The sequence below is a fragment of the Podarcis gaigeae genome (genome assembly GCF_964106915.1).
Source record: "Podarcis gaigeae genome assembly, chromosome: 14".
Lineage (NCBI taxonomy): Eukaryota > Metazoa > Chordata > Lepidosauria > Squamata > Lacertidae > Podarcis > Podarcis gaigeae.
This window is the reverse complement of record NC_139690.1, coordinates 16,861,098-16,874,920: the sequence shown is the minus strand read 5'-3', so window position 1 is coordinate 16,874,920 and position 13,823 is coordinate 16,861,098. Positions and strand designations below refer to the sequence as shown.

Genomic DNA, 13,823 nt, shown 5'->3' with positions numbered 1-13,823 from the left:
TGGTCTAAACCACTGAGCCTCTTGGGCTTGCTGATTGGAAGGTTGGTGGTTTGAATCCCCACGATGGAATGAGCTCTCATTGTTCGGTCCCTGCTCCTGCCAACCTAGCAGTTCGAAAGCACGCCAGTGCAAGTAGATAAATAGGTACCACTGTGGCAGGAAGGTACATGGCGTTTCCATGCGCTCTGGTTTCCATCGCCGTGTTCTATTGAGTTTAGTCCTGCTGGCCACTGGACCCAGAAAGCTGTCTGTGGACAAATGCCGATTTCCTTGGCCTGAAAGCGAGATGAGCGGCGCAATACCATATTCGCCTTTGACTGGACTTAAAGTCCAGATGTCCTTTACCTCTTACCTTACTTGGCTTTGCACTACTACATGTGCAAAGCATCTCGGGACTGTAGTAGATGACAAGCTGAACATGAATCAGCCCGGCTCAAGGGCAGAGGACAAAGTTAGGAAAAAAAGGTTTTCAGTGCTTATGCTTAACTATTCAGGGGTCCTTTACCTTTACCTTTGCCTTAGTCAGCACAGGTCAGCCAGGCCAGGCACTGGTTTCTTTTCAGGTTGTGCAAATCTTTTGATTTTGCTCAGATATCAAGCCAAAGTCTGCCAGTATCAAATATTCAGCACCTCTACCACTTTGTCTGGAGAGCAGCTTTGGGGCTGGGAGGCCGAGAGGCTAATCTGATTTCCAGCATAATCATATTTGGTATCTGTAACATGATCTAATGTGAAGCCACCATATCAATAAGACAAACAGCATTCACCTCTCAGAAAAAGCAGCAGGCCCAGCGGAACAGACACAACAGCTGGTATCCAGGAAACCTCGAAGATACGCCGCGGCTGCTGCATTTCCAAAGGGGACTGAAATTGACATCATTTTATTACAGAACAGAAGATCTGGAAATCTGCCCTGTCTATGCCATCCCTGGGGAGCTGCGCCACTGGCATGGGAAGATGCCATATCATCTACTTGTGCATTTCACTGCATTTCAAGAATGGAGGGAAACGGATCAGGTTCAGCTTTAAAGGTGAATAGACCTAATTTGCAGGGACGCAGGTGGCGCTGTGGGTTAAACCACAGAGCCTAGGACTTGCCGATCAGAAGGTCGGCAGTTCGAATCCCTGCCACGGGGTGAGCTCCTGTTGCTCGGTCCCTGCTCCTGCCAACCTAGCAGTTCAAAAGCACATCAAAATGCAAGTAGATAAATAGGTACAGCTCCGGCGGGAAGGTAAATGGCGTTTCCGCGCGCTCCTCTGGTTTGCCAGAAGTGGCTTAGTCATGCTGGCCACATGACCCAGAAGCTGTATGCCGGCTCCCTCGGCCAGTAAAGCGAGATGAGTGCCGCAACCCCAGAGTCAGTTACAACTGGACCTAATGGTCAGGGGTCCCTTTACCTTTACCTTTAGACCTAATTTGCACTTTCAGAACATGAACCGAAATGCGGGGCTGTGCACAGCCCCCCACTGATTTCCCCCATTGCCCTGATCCAGGAGCCCCTAATCAGAGTGATGTTGCCTTGAGTCAACCCACGGACCACCTGCCTCACCCCAGATCCATCCCCAACGTGATTTGGGGGTCGGGCTTTAACATATGGTTGGGAAGGGGAGGAGCAGGAGGCGACACTATATCTCCTCCTCTCCACAAAGCTGACCAAGAGTGGCCAGGATTTGATCCTGCAGGGTGCTGCTCCTTTGCTCGTGAAGGAACAGCAACCAGCACCATGAAGCTAGCAAGCTTGAACTACTGCAATGCGCTGTACGTGGGGCTACCTTTGAAGGTGACCTGGAAACTACAACTAATCCAGAATGCGGCAGCTAGACTGGTGACTGGGAGTGGCCGCCAAGACCATATAACACCGGTCCTGAAAGACCTGCATTGGCTCCCAGTATGTTTCTGAGCACATTTCAAAGTGTTGGTGCTGACCTTTAAAGCCCTAAACGGCCTCAGCCCAGTATCCCCAAAGGAGCGTCTCCACCCCCATCGTTCAGCCCAGACACTGAGGTCCAACGCCAAGGGCCTTCTTGCGGTTCCCTCACTGCGAGAAGTGAAGTTGCAGGGAACCTTCTCAGTAGTGGTGCCTGCCCTTTGGAATGCCGCCTCACCAGATGTCAAAGAAATAAACAACTATCTGACTTTTAGAAGACACCTGAAGGCAGCCCTGTTTAGGGAAGCTTTTAATATTTGATGAATTGTTGTATTTTAATATTTTGCTGGAAGCTGCCCATAGTGGCTGAGGAAACCCAGCCAGATGGGTGGGGTACAAATAATAAATTATTATTATTATTATTATTATTATTATTATTATTATTATTAGCAACAGGATTCGATCCTGCATAGTGCTGCTTTAGAGCCTGGAAAGAAGGAGAGGTCTGGTAGGAAAGGATGTAGGGGTTGCCCTACAGTCTCTTGTGAAGATGCAGTTGTGGTGCATTTTGTTGTTGTGCCTCCTGACAGCCCCAGGTCAATCTGGGACCACCCAACCTGACCTGAAGTGATCTGGGGCCTGCCCAACCCAGCCCAACCCAACTGATGTCCTCCCAATATGCCCAATTTGGCTCAGGCCTGAACCGAATCTGGTGCACAGCTCTACCCAAACACACCTATGGTTTGAAATTCGCATTCCTCTGAGTATTGCAACACAGCTATATTCTAGCAAAGTAACATGTACAAAAATGCATTGTATTGCAGGAAATTGGTTTGCAAAAGTGTTCATTGGGCAAAATTGCATACCAAAATATGTATATTGAGAGAAATGTGTATTAAAATGCTGGTGAATTTTCACGAGCAGAGTACTTTTTTAAAAAATTGCACACTATTGTGGAAATGTGGAGAAATTGAACTTAAGAGTGGAAAAAATGGGAAATGGAAACTGACAGATTTTGCCCATCCCTAGGTTTGGGACTCAAAAATGTGGAAGCAGCAACCACATCACAAACGTAGCATCAAATCAAAGTTTGCTGCAGGAAAAGAAGCAAAGAGTCTTATGGCATCTTAAAGATGATCTATTTTAAATACCCTGCTGCGGAAGTTAAAAGAGAACAAGGAATTCCTGAAAATTGCATGAATTACCTAGGAAGCTGCCTTAGACCAAGATCAGATTGTTGACCAAGGATTCTGGAATGGGGACCAATGTCCCTGCTAGGGTTGACTGAATATGTAATTTTCTGCTATCCTGATGCAGTCCAAAATGCCTGGAGAACGCCAGGCTGCCAAAGGCTGAATGAGGTTACCATTTTTATTTTTCAAGTTAACAGCCAAGACATTTCAGGACATTCCAGCTTTATAGGTACCACTCACCAGATGGCAGCAGAGACTGCAAGATAGCATAATGGGTCAAACTGTTAACTTTATCACTAGACATGGGGGAAAAAATCATACTTTAAAAACATTGTTTTAAATTCATGGGGAACCCCCCCCAATGCTTCCTCCTTTGTTCATATTGAGGCTAAGCTACACCCCGCACAGCAGATCTGTGACTAGATCCCCCAGTGATATAATAATAATAATAACAACAATAATAATAATACCCCGCTCATCTGGCTGGGTCTCCCCAGCCACACTGGGTGGCTCCCAACAGAACATAAAAATCACGATAAAACATCAAATATTATTACTTTTACATTAAAGCAACCGCACATGACAAGCTACCCTTGCTGAAATTCCTTCTCCTGTGCAACTATTAACTACAGAGCAGGAGCCCTGCCCTCCCACCATGCCTGGGGAAGTGGGTTTTTTGTTTGAAGTCAAGAAAACCAGACTAATCATTTTAACGTTTATTTCTTTAGAGCACTCGTATGCTGCTCTTCAGCCAAAAGTGCTCCTTGGGTGGTTAACAATCAAACAAGACAGTCGCTGTCTGCAGTTCTTACAATCTAAAAGTCATGGCACAAAAGGAAAAGGGAACAGGGAGGGAGGAGGAAAAAATGAAATAACAATACAGACACCGGTTCTTAAAGTTAAAGAATAACGGAAGGGAACGACCAGCAGGAATGGCAACACTTCAGTGGCAGAAGGGACAATTCCCATCTCTCTCACTGAAGCGGGCTAGAATGGCAGCTACCAAACAACAAGTGAGGTAGAGGAGGCCTGGCAGCAGCGGCGGAGGAAGCCGCTCGGGCGCCTGGGGTGAGCTGCCCATAGGGGCAAGGTGTACTGCAGGGCCTCCAGAGTCTGCCTGCCTCCTCTCACTCAGTTGCCCTACAGCTGGGGGGGAGGCAGCGGGCGGACAGCGTCATTCCCAGGCCCCGCGGTGAGTGCCACCCGGCATTTTGTCACCCCCCTCAGTGGTGACACCCGGGGCAGACTGCATCCCCCCCACCTCCCTTCCTCCGCCCCTGCCTGGTAGAAGAAATCCTTCAGCAGAGCTGATTGAATGAGCCCTGCTTCCTATCTCAAGTGATTTTTGCAGCCAGCCTGGGTGGGATGTTAGTATCCAAAATGCCTATTGAAAGGGTTAATGGCAAGAGCTGTAGAACTCTGTGATGTCATATGCTCTGTGGCCGTTATGGCCGTTATTTCCGTTATGGCAGTTAACTGAACAGTCTGAACAGTCAGAGCAACAAGTATGTCACGTTGTGCTGTCTGTATCAGAGCTAGTTCGTCCGTAACAGTTTAATCTATGGCTGGATCTACACTGACATGAAAAAACGCTATAATATATATACACAACACAACACAATTTACCATGGGCGATGGATTGCTGCTCTACAGCGCCCTCTGGTGTCACATTTTATAACACATTTTTAACGTTATAATTGACCAGTGTAGCTGAGTCCTATTTAAGACGTACAGTGGTAACTCTGGATGCGAACAGGATCCATTCTGGAGCCCCATTCGCATCCTGAAGAGAACGCAACCCGCGTCTGCACATCTGCGCATGCGCGGGTTGTGATTTGCACGAGTGGCAAAACCTGGAAGTAACGTATTCTGTTACTTCCGGGTCACCGCGGAGCGTAACCTGAAAACACTCAACCTGAAGCATATTTAACCCGAGGTATGACTGTATTAGCAACTTAAGAATCACTTACCTGCATTGTCTCTTCATTCTGCAACCGTAAGTACACTAAGTAAAAGTTAATGTGTTCTTTAAACTTCAAAAGAGAGTGTCTTGTGTAGTTTTTCTAGGAGGGAAAAGAAAACTTATTAAAGGGTTAAATGGCCCAGGGCTATCTTCCGCATACTCTGTAAATGGGCACTAAGGTCTAATTGCCACAGCCTGCCTCTTCCCTTCAACCACTGTCATCCCGCCCCCATTTGCCTCATAATGCTTATTCATTGGCTCTGCTGTGGCAGGCCCATGGGAGCCAACTCCTAGGGGCCAAGGTCTCTTTGTGGCCCCCTCCATAAAATACTTGAGGGAGCCGGGGACCCAAAGTTGATGGGCATTGCCATTCAAATGGTGTGTGCATGCCATTTGATCAATTATGGGGTTACCTGCCACCTCCCATATTTTATTCAAGTTGGCAGCCCTTGGCAGACTAGCATCATTAGACCTCCTCTGCCATCTGCCTGCCACCTGGGGGGTGCCATTCCCTCAGACTGCCTCAGTGGGAGAGATAGGAAGCAGGCCTCATTCATTTCTCTGGCTTTGCTGGAGATGAGTTTCCTCTTCCCTCCCTGTTCCTTTCCTCTTGCGTGTCTTTTTATTTTCTTTTTTTAGGTTTAGTGGGGACTGTCTTGTTTTGCTTGCAAGTAAGCCACTTTGGGGGACGCGGGTGGCGCTGTGGGTTAAACCACAGAACCTACGACTTGCCGATCAGAAGGTCGGTGGTTTGAATCCCAGTGACGGGGTGAGCTCCCGTTGCTCGGTCCCTGCTCCTGCCCACCTAGCAGTTCAAAAGCACGTCAAAGTGCAAGTAGATAAATAGGTACTGCTCCGGTGGGAAGGTCAACAGCGTTTTCGTGTGCTGCTTTGGTTCGCCAGAAGCGGCTCAGTCATGCTGGCCACATGACCCGGAAGCTGTACGCTGGCTCCCTCGGCCAATAAAGCTAGATGAGCTAGCAACCCCAAAGTCAGTCATGACTGGATCTAATGGTCAGGGGTTGCTTTACCTTTACCTTAAGCCGCTCTGGGAGCCTTTTTGACTGAAGTTGTACAAATGCTCTAGATCAGGCATCCCCAAACTCGGCCCTCCAGATGTTTTGGGACTACAACTCCCATCATCCCTAGCTAACAGGACCAGTGGTCAGGGATGATGGGAATTGTAGTCCCAAAAATATCTGGAGGGTCGAGTTTGGGGATGCCTGTTCTAGATAAATAAATAACACTCCTTCTGCTGCATGGATCGACTTCGTTGGCATAAGTTACTTCTTTAGCAGCTCGCCGCTACCAGCTTTCCAGTTATGCTCAAGGCGTGCCTCTGATTTCCCCGGCATGCATTTGCTCAGCGCACGGCACATAATGAATGGCCTCGGGTCTGTCGGAGGCGCCAAGAGCTCACCCTCTTCATCAAGAGCAAGGCTACTGATTTGGAAAATTGTCCTTTGCAAACAAGCTCGCTACAAAAGTTCCTTTCGGCTTTATCGCTTATGTATATATTCATGCTTCACGGAGAGCCCCAGCGTTTAGGCTTCGTCACATGCTGCAGTTTAGAGCAGGAAATTTGCCCAGGAGGGAAGAGGATTTGGGTTTATTCTGTTTCAGACACTTGGCTCTTGGGGAACTGAGAAGGCAAGTCGCTGATAAGCACAGATTGTTCCTGCCTTTGCAAATGCTGATAATTAGGCTCTGCACATAGGGCTGGCCTCGCCATTAGGCAAACTGAGGTAATTGGCTCAGGCGGTGGGATCCCACTGGGATCCCGAGGTGGCAGATGCCACCACTGTACCTGCCTGAGGCCACGCTTTCCCGCCCACTGCTGCCACTGCAGGAGAAACAAGGAGAGGTGGTGGCAGCAGCAGTGGCAGGTTCCAGTGAGATCTCATAAGCCCTGGCAGAGCTCTGTGCAAGCTTTCACCACTGCTGATGCTTCTCCAATGGCAGGGGGCCCTATTAATTCCTTCCGAAAACATGAAGGTGACTTCGTGAATTTAAAAGGAGTTTCTCGTTGTGTTTCTGTTTTATTTTCTCCATAAAATAATGTACAATTGAAAGAAGAAAACGTAAGCCAGCGGTAGCATATGAGGGATTTGGCTCACGCTGATTTTTGCCAGCCAAAGCAAATGCTCCAGACGTGACATTTGCAAAGTGAAGTCAGATGCCAAACTGGGGAAGATGATGTGCCCAGCTAGGATCAGTATGCATACAACTACCATCACAGACTGGTTTCCAGTGCACAAGCTCAGATTTCTGAATGGTGTCAAGAGAGGGTTCCTGCCCCCTCCCCATGTCACCGGAGGTGGATCTACACACAGGAAGAAAACGCTATAAATAACCAGAAATTAAATTGTTATAACAAATGGGGGGAAAGCACTATGAAAAATCGCATGGAAATTTTTTTGCTCTCCAGTGCCACCTGATGTTCCATGCTTATAACACATTCAAAATATTGTTTTCTGACTAATGTAGCTGAGTCCTGGGTGCAGCCGGAATCAAAAGCGGACAGCACAATTAATGCAAACATTACCTTTGCACAGTAGGTGAGGTTCCACACACCCTCACACAGATCTTGCTAACCTTCATCCAAGGAAACAAGAAGCATTGCCAGAGTTCAAGGATACATTCCAGCCAAGCAAAAAACATTCAGTATGCAAAGCGGGACCATTGGGTGATGTGGCTTGGAGAGAGGGTCTGTGGCCTGAGGAGTGTTCCAAGGGCCAGAATGAGAGACCTGGAGGGGCACATGTGTCCCCAAGGCCTGAGGTTCTCCACCCTTCCCTTCAAACAATTGGGATTAAAGATGAAATTGCCCCATGAACGGTGCACATGTGACTTTCTAAACTAAAATGCCACTTTTAAGATTGAGGGTGGGGGAGCGGACAAAAAAAAACAACAACCAAAGAAGCAAATAGCAATACTAGTGCTGAATATTTGCTCAGAGTTGTTTTGGCTCGTGTCATGAGCTGGTAAACCACATTTCTTTGGAAATGTACAGCACACATTAAAAGGCCCCACTGACTTCAGCGCGCTTTGATCGCGCAATCTGAAAGCAAAGTGCGCTTGAGCACATTGCCTACTGGAGACCGCTGATGCAGATGGACGCGAGGAACAAAGAAAGCTGTGTGGGCCTTGCAGATTGTATTTAGAATTCAGATGTACAATAAGGGAGGGGGAAATTGGCACAGGACCTCTGTAAGTTAACACAGAGGGTGCCAAGGGTGGCCTGTAAGAGACACACAGCTGACAGGGTTCATTTCAGGATATTGAAGCCTGCCCATCTGTGCTGGATTTAAACTGCCGTGATACTTTTATTTAGTGAAATGCCACATTTGGGTGCAGCGACAACAATAATGATTGAACAGATCCTTTCAGTGTGCAGAATCTGATTGATGTGTCAATACTATATGTCATCTACATATACCCTGAGCTGTTTCCTCGGCAAAAGTACAACTACTTACAGAGAGGAAATCTCAGCCAAATGTAATTCGGCAGAGACAAGGGCAAAGTTCTGCGTTTAGACACACACACAAAAGAAATGGGATGGTAGATATTCAGCACTGTGGTGTAAACTACTGAGCCTCTTGGGCTTGCCGATCGAAAGGTTGGCAATTCAAATCCCCATGACGGGGTGAGCTCCCGTTGCTCTGTCCCAGCTCCTGCCAACCTAGCAGTTTGAAAGCACACCAGTGCAAGTAGATAAATAGGTACCGCTCCGGTGGGAAGGTAAACGGCGTTTCTGTGCCCTCTGGCACTTGTCACAGTGTCCCGTTGTGCCAGAAGCAGTTTAGTCATGCTGGCCACATGACCTGGAAAGCTGTCTGTGGACAAATGCCAGCTCCCTTGGCCTGAAAGCAAGATGAGCGTCGCAATACCATATTCGCCTTTGACTGGACTTAAAGTGCAGAGGTCCTTTACCTTTTACCTTACTTGGCTTTGCACTACTACATGTGCAAAGGATCTCGGGACTGTAGTAGATGATAAGCTGAGCATGAATCAGCCCTGCTCAAGGGTAGAGGACAAAGTTAGGAAAAAATGGTTTCCAGTGCTTATGCTCACAATGTTAAATAAAAAAACCAAAAAATAACACCTGCAACTGTAAGTATTTTATTTTTCCTTTTTTTAATAATTTCAATGTGGGGGAGAGGAGTGATGAGAAATTTTCCGCACCAGGTACCACCTGGCCTTGCTATGCCACTGGTCCAACCCCCAGGAATGCAGGAATAATGCACCCTTCCCATACAGGAATCGAACCTGCAACCTTGGCGTTATCAGCACCATTCTCTAACCAACTGAACTATCCACCATGTGGCTCTGAAAGAATGATTATAGTTCACTAAGCACAAAACAAAATTATAGGCTTTCAAGAATGTGCTAATAGATACAAATGACAAGTGTTCAATCAACCAAATGATACAGATGCACATATTGATCAGGCTAACAAATGAGACCATTATAGGATGCAGAAGCCGGCCTGCTGGGCCAGGAAACTGCTTGAAGATTTGACCTTTTCCCAAAGGAATCTTCTTTCCTTGGGTAACAGAGACCCAAAGCAGGACTGGCCTGTCCATAAGGTAGGGTGAGGCTGTCGCCTTGGGCAGTGGAAGCCCAAGAGGCAGTGTCTCCATGGGTGCCCTGCCCTGCCCACCCTGCCACCAGCAGTGGTGCAAAGCTTCCGGCAAGATCTTGTGATCTTTCTGGGTGCCACAGCACAACTCAGCTAAGGGAGGTAGTGGCAATGGGGAGGTGGGGCAGTGGCATGGCATGGTGACCTGTTTCTGTTTTGTCTTAGGGTAGAGACAAACCACCCCTAACCTGAAGCTTAACACATATCCTTCAAATTATAGTATACTATAGACTATTGGGGTCTGCCCACCTCTGCTCCCTTCTCCCAATTAACCTCCATCTCCAATATCAGCACCATGATACTAGCAGGAGTCCCCCAGCATGACACCGTCAGAGTGCCACCTCTAGATCTCAGCTTTCAGCCCATACATTTCATGGTCTAAGATGCTTCTGACTTGGCAACCCTAGCTGCATCTGAAATCATAGATTACAGTGGTTCCCAACATTTTTGGCGTGGTGACTCACAATTCCGAATTCACTTGGTATGGTGACCCGTTGATATATTAGCACAGGAATGCTAGACCTCGGGTCTTCGGCAGCCATTGTCTTTGTGCATTTTAACTGCAAGTTAACCAATTCTATAAGCATTACTTGAGATATCCAAGCAAAAGTGTACTTACCACCTATGAGCACCTTGTTGGGTCCATCACTGAATCTTTTGCCAGCCCCCAAAGAGAGGTTCTAATGTATCAAAATGAAGGACCTGATCCTTTCAGTGTTTGCTTACAAGTGTCAACACAGCATTGCAATATTTTGCAGTATTGCAAAAACAAAGTTATACAGTGGTACCTCAGGTTAAGAACTTAATTCGTTCTGGAGGTCCGTTCTTAACCTGAAACTGTTCTTAACCTGAAGCACCACTTTAGCTAATGGGGCCTCGCGCTGCCGGAGCACAATTTCTGTTCTCATCCTGAAGCAAAGTTCTTAACCCGAGGTACTATTTCTGGGTTAGCGGAGTCTGTAACCTGAAGGGTATGTAACCTGAAGTGTATGTAACCCGAGGTACCACTGTAAAGGTTTTGATCACATGCCAGCTAAAGATTAATTATCTGGGGTTTACTTATAAAGCCCACAACCCATAGGCTTTTTGACCCACTTATGGAGCACAACCCACTGCTTGGGAAATGCTGGTCTATGATGTCAGCGAGGGCAATGCTATTTTTCCTGCGGAAAGAGGTGCCAAAACTCACTATGAATGCCTCCCTTGTTCTCTTATAATGGCAATGGCGCCCACCTGAGTTCTGGTGAGTTCCGGCTGGAAAAAGCCCTGGGTGTAGGGCGGGTGAATATGACTCTGCCAAAACAGTCTCCTGTGTCAAATGGAGGGGGCTGAATTAGACCCATGGGCCAGAGGTTCCCCACAGTGGCTTAACCCAAGGTTGACACTTCAAAACTGAGTTGCAATAGTCAACTTCCTGAGTGAGCAAGGAGCTGGGAATCAGGGAGAAGGCCTGAAATACCTTATTGCTGGCACAGCATCCTGACCAAAACAGGAAGTCCTTTGTAACCCTTCCTGTCCAGGATTGCCCAATGGCCAGCCTGGCTGGGCGGGGCCTGTTCTGAGCCTGTGAACTTTTCACTGCCCAGATGTTTGGCCAGCTGTATGGGGAAGAGAGAGAGAGAGAGAGAAGTTGGCTATAGGGCAAGAGCGCTCTCTCTGGAATTTGCCCCAGGTGTTGGTGTTTAATGGCAAAATGGGGTGAATCAGCAAGTCTGTTTTATATTGGTACTTTTGGCTATATGCTGTGCTAACGAATATTTACACAAAATCCTCCTGCCCAGCAAACATATGATTGATGATAGTATCCATATGGATTTCTGCTTAGAGTTATGGGAGGAATGTAAACCAAGAAAAACAAATAGCCTCGGTCGTAATTAATACCGTAGGACTGCTGCATGTCCCCCACCCCACCCCTGAACCCCTCCTTCGCCTTAGCCCAACTGCTGAGTGCTTTCTTGGACAAAAAGTGATTGCTCTGGGAGTACAAACCTAAATCCAGAGCAAAGAATGAAAACCTGCTCTTCTCTGCTTTGATGGGCAGGTAGCAATTAGGTCCAGCAATAAGTACTTCAGCAATGAGTGCTTTTGATCCCTACACACACACACACACACACACACACACACACACACCTTTTCATTGTTGTAAGGTAGGTCAGTTGAGCTGGTTCCAAGTTATTTTATTTGTTTTTTTATTTAGGGTTAACATAAGAGCATAAAAAGAGCCCTGCTCGATCAGGCTAAAGGACCATCTTGTTCTTGCAGTGGCCAACCAGGTGCTTGTTTGAGGCCCCACAGTGGGACCTGAGGGCACAGCACCCTTGTGATTCCCAGCAGCTGGCATTCAGAGACATATTGCTTCTGACAGTGTAGATAACACAAAGCCACCATAGCTGCAGAGGCTGTTGCACTAGCAAATGGGTTTTAATGTGGCACAGCAGACGAATCTAATGGAACAGCTGCGCTAGTAGCAACTCAGGCAACAGACTGCACAATGTACCGCACAACAGAGTTACTGCCAACCTGCTTATGCATTCTCCAGTGCAACAATGCTCTCCTGGTGCCAAACATTTTCACCCGCAGAGCAAATATACCACTAAGTGACTTTAACTAAGCACTATGCTGGATACAACCCAATGACTGAAAGAGTTGAGTATCATATTGTAAGGACTGGCCGAACTGTTATATCCCTGCCTGATCACTGATGTCTTGTTGGAGTTGCTGTTGGTGGCCCACCATGGCATAAATGCAGGGTTTGTATCCTCTAGGGCAGTGTTTCCCAACCTTGGGCCTCCAGATGTTTTTAGCCTACAACTCCCATCATCCCTAGCTAGCAAGACCAGTGGTCAGGGATGATGGGAATTGTAGTTCAAAAACAGCTGGAGGCCCAAGGTTGGGAAACACTGCTCTAGGGCAGGGGTAGGCAACGTAAGGCCCGGGGGCCGGATGTGGCCCAATAGCCTTCTAAATCCGGCCTGCGGATGGTCCAGGAATCAGCATGAGAAGAATGTGTCCTTTTATTTAAAATGCATCCCTGGCTTATATGTGGGGCATAGGAATTCGTTCATTCCCCCCCCCCCCAAGAAAATATAGCCTGGCCCACCACATGGTCTGAGAGACAGTGGACCAGCCCACATCTGAAAAAGGTTGCTGACCCCTGCTCTAGGAGCTGTACATTCAGTACTGTGGGTCCAGTTCTATGGAACTCCTTTCTGGTTGAGATCAGCCAGGTCTGCTCCCTATTGAATGTCTGGCACTTGGTAAAGGCTTTCTTATTTCCGTGTTTCCAGTGGTATGGCTAATTTCAACCAATTTGATCTGTATGGTGTCTCTTTGTAACCTCAATGTACACGGCTTAGAAACTACGGTGTTACATGTTAAATTAGGGATAGGCAAATCTATCTGTCTTGGTTTCTCATTTGTCTAATCTTAAATTCCATTTTCCACATTGCCACATCAGTTTCCAATTAAAAAAAAACCATCAGCATTTTAGTGCAAAAATCTCCTAATGTACAAGTATACATGCAATTTTGCCTAGCAGATACATTTTTGCAAAACATTTTTTCACCAATATATGCATTTATGTACATTTTATGTATGTGTGTCAACACTCTCTCTCTCACACACACATTTTTGTACACATTACTTGGCTGGAGAACTGCATTGCAAAATTCAGAGATGTGTGAATTTTGAAGGATGTCTGCGTTTCAGTTTGCATATGGTTTTGCAAAGTGCGAATTAGGTATATCCGCCTTTAAATGCAAACTGAATTGAATTTCTCATCCCTAGTGGTACACACATTGTGAAACAATAAATGAATAAATAAATAAATAAATAAATAAATAAATAAATAGGAGTAGCATAAGTAGAACAATAGTGAGATGCAACACCAAGTTCTTACTAATAGTTGACTCTTGTCTCTCTTTTCTTAATGGTTTGGGATTCATCCTGCGGCAGTGTGTGTGTGGGGGGGAATGGGATCTGCTCCCAGTGGCACGTGTGTGTTCTTTGCCTGAAGAAAGTTGTATCTAGCTTCATTAACATGTACAAGGAGCTGCCAGCCTTTCATCCTGGTCTCAGGCATCATGAATGAATTTAATCTCATCTCTCACATGTTTCTCTGCAATACAGCCTGAAGCCCTTCTGGAGCCCTTCATTGT

General features: G+C 46.8%; 1 protein-coding gene and 1 long non-coding RNA gene across 3 annotated transcripts in view; both read right to left on the bottom strand.

Moving 5' to 3' along the window:
• The window catches only part of TMC3 (transmembrane channel like 3), a 45,873-nt gene extending 40,398 nt beyond the window's left edge, over nt 1–5,475 (bottom strand). Inside the window, exon 1 of one of the 2 annotated variants that reach the window (XM_083712499.1) lies at nt 5,032–5,475. The gene's annotated coding sequence lies outside the window, so the exon portion shown is untranslated. Of the gene's footprint in view, nt 1–767; nt 1,302–5,031 lie in introns of those variants that run through there. The other variant, XM_083712501.1, reaches the window with a different exon arrangement.
• The window catches only part of LOC310831794, a 65,852-nt gene extending 55,179 nt beyond the window's left edge, over nt 1–10,673 (bottom strand). Inside the window, exon 1 of the long non-coding RNA XR_014557957.1 lies at nt 10,455–10,673. This is a non-coding gene — a long non-coding RNA (uncharacterized lncRNA). The remainder of the gene's footprint in view (nt 1–10,454) is intronic.
• Between the last annotated feature and the right edge of the window lie 3,150 nt (nt 10,674–13,823).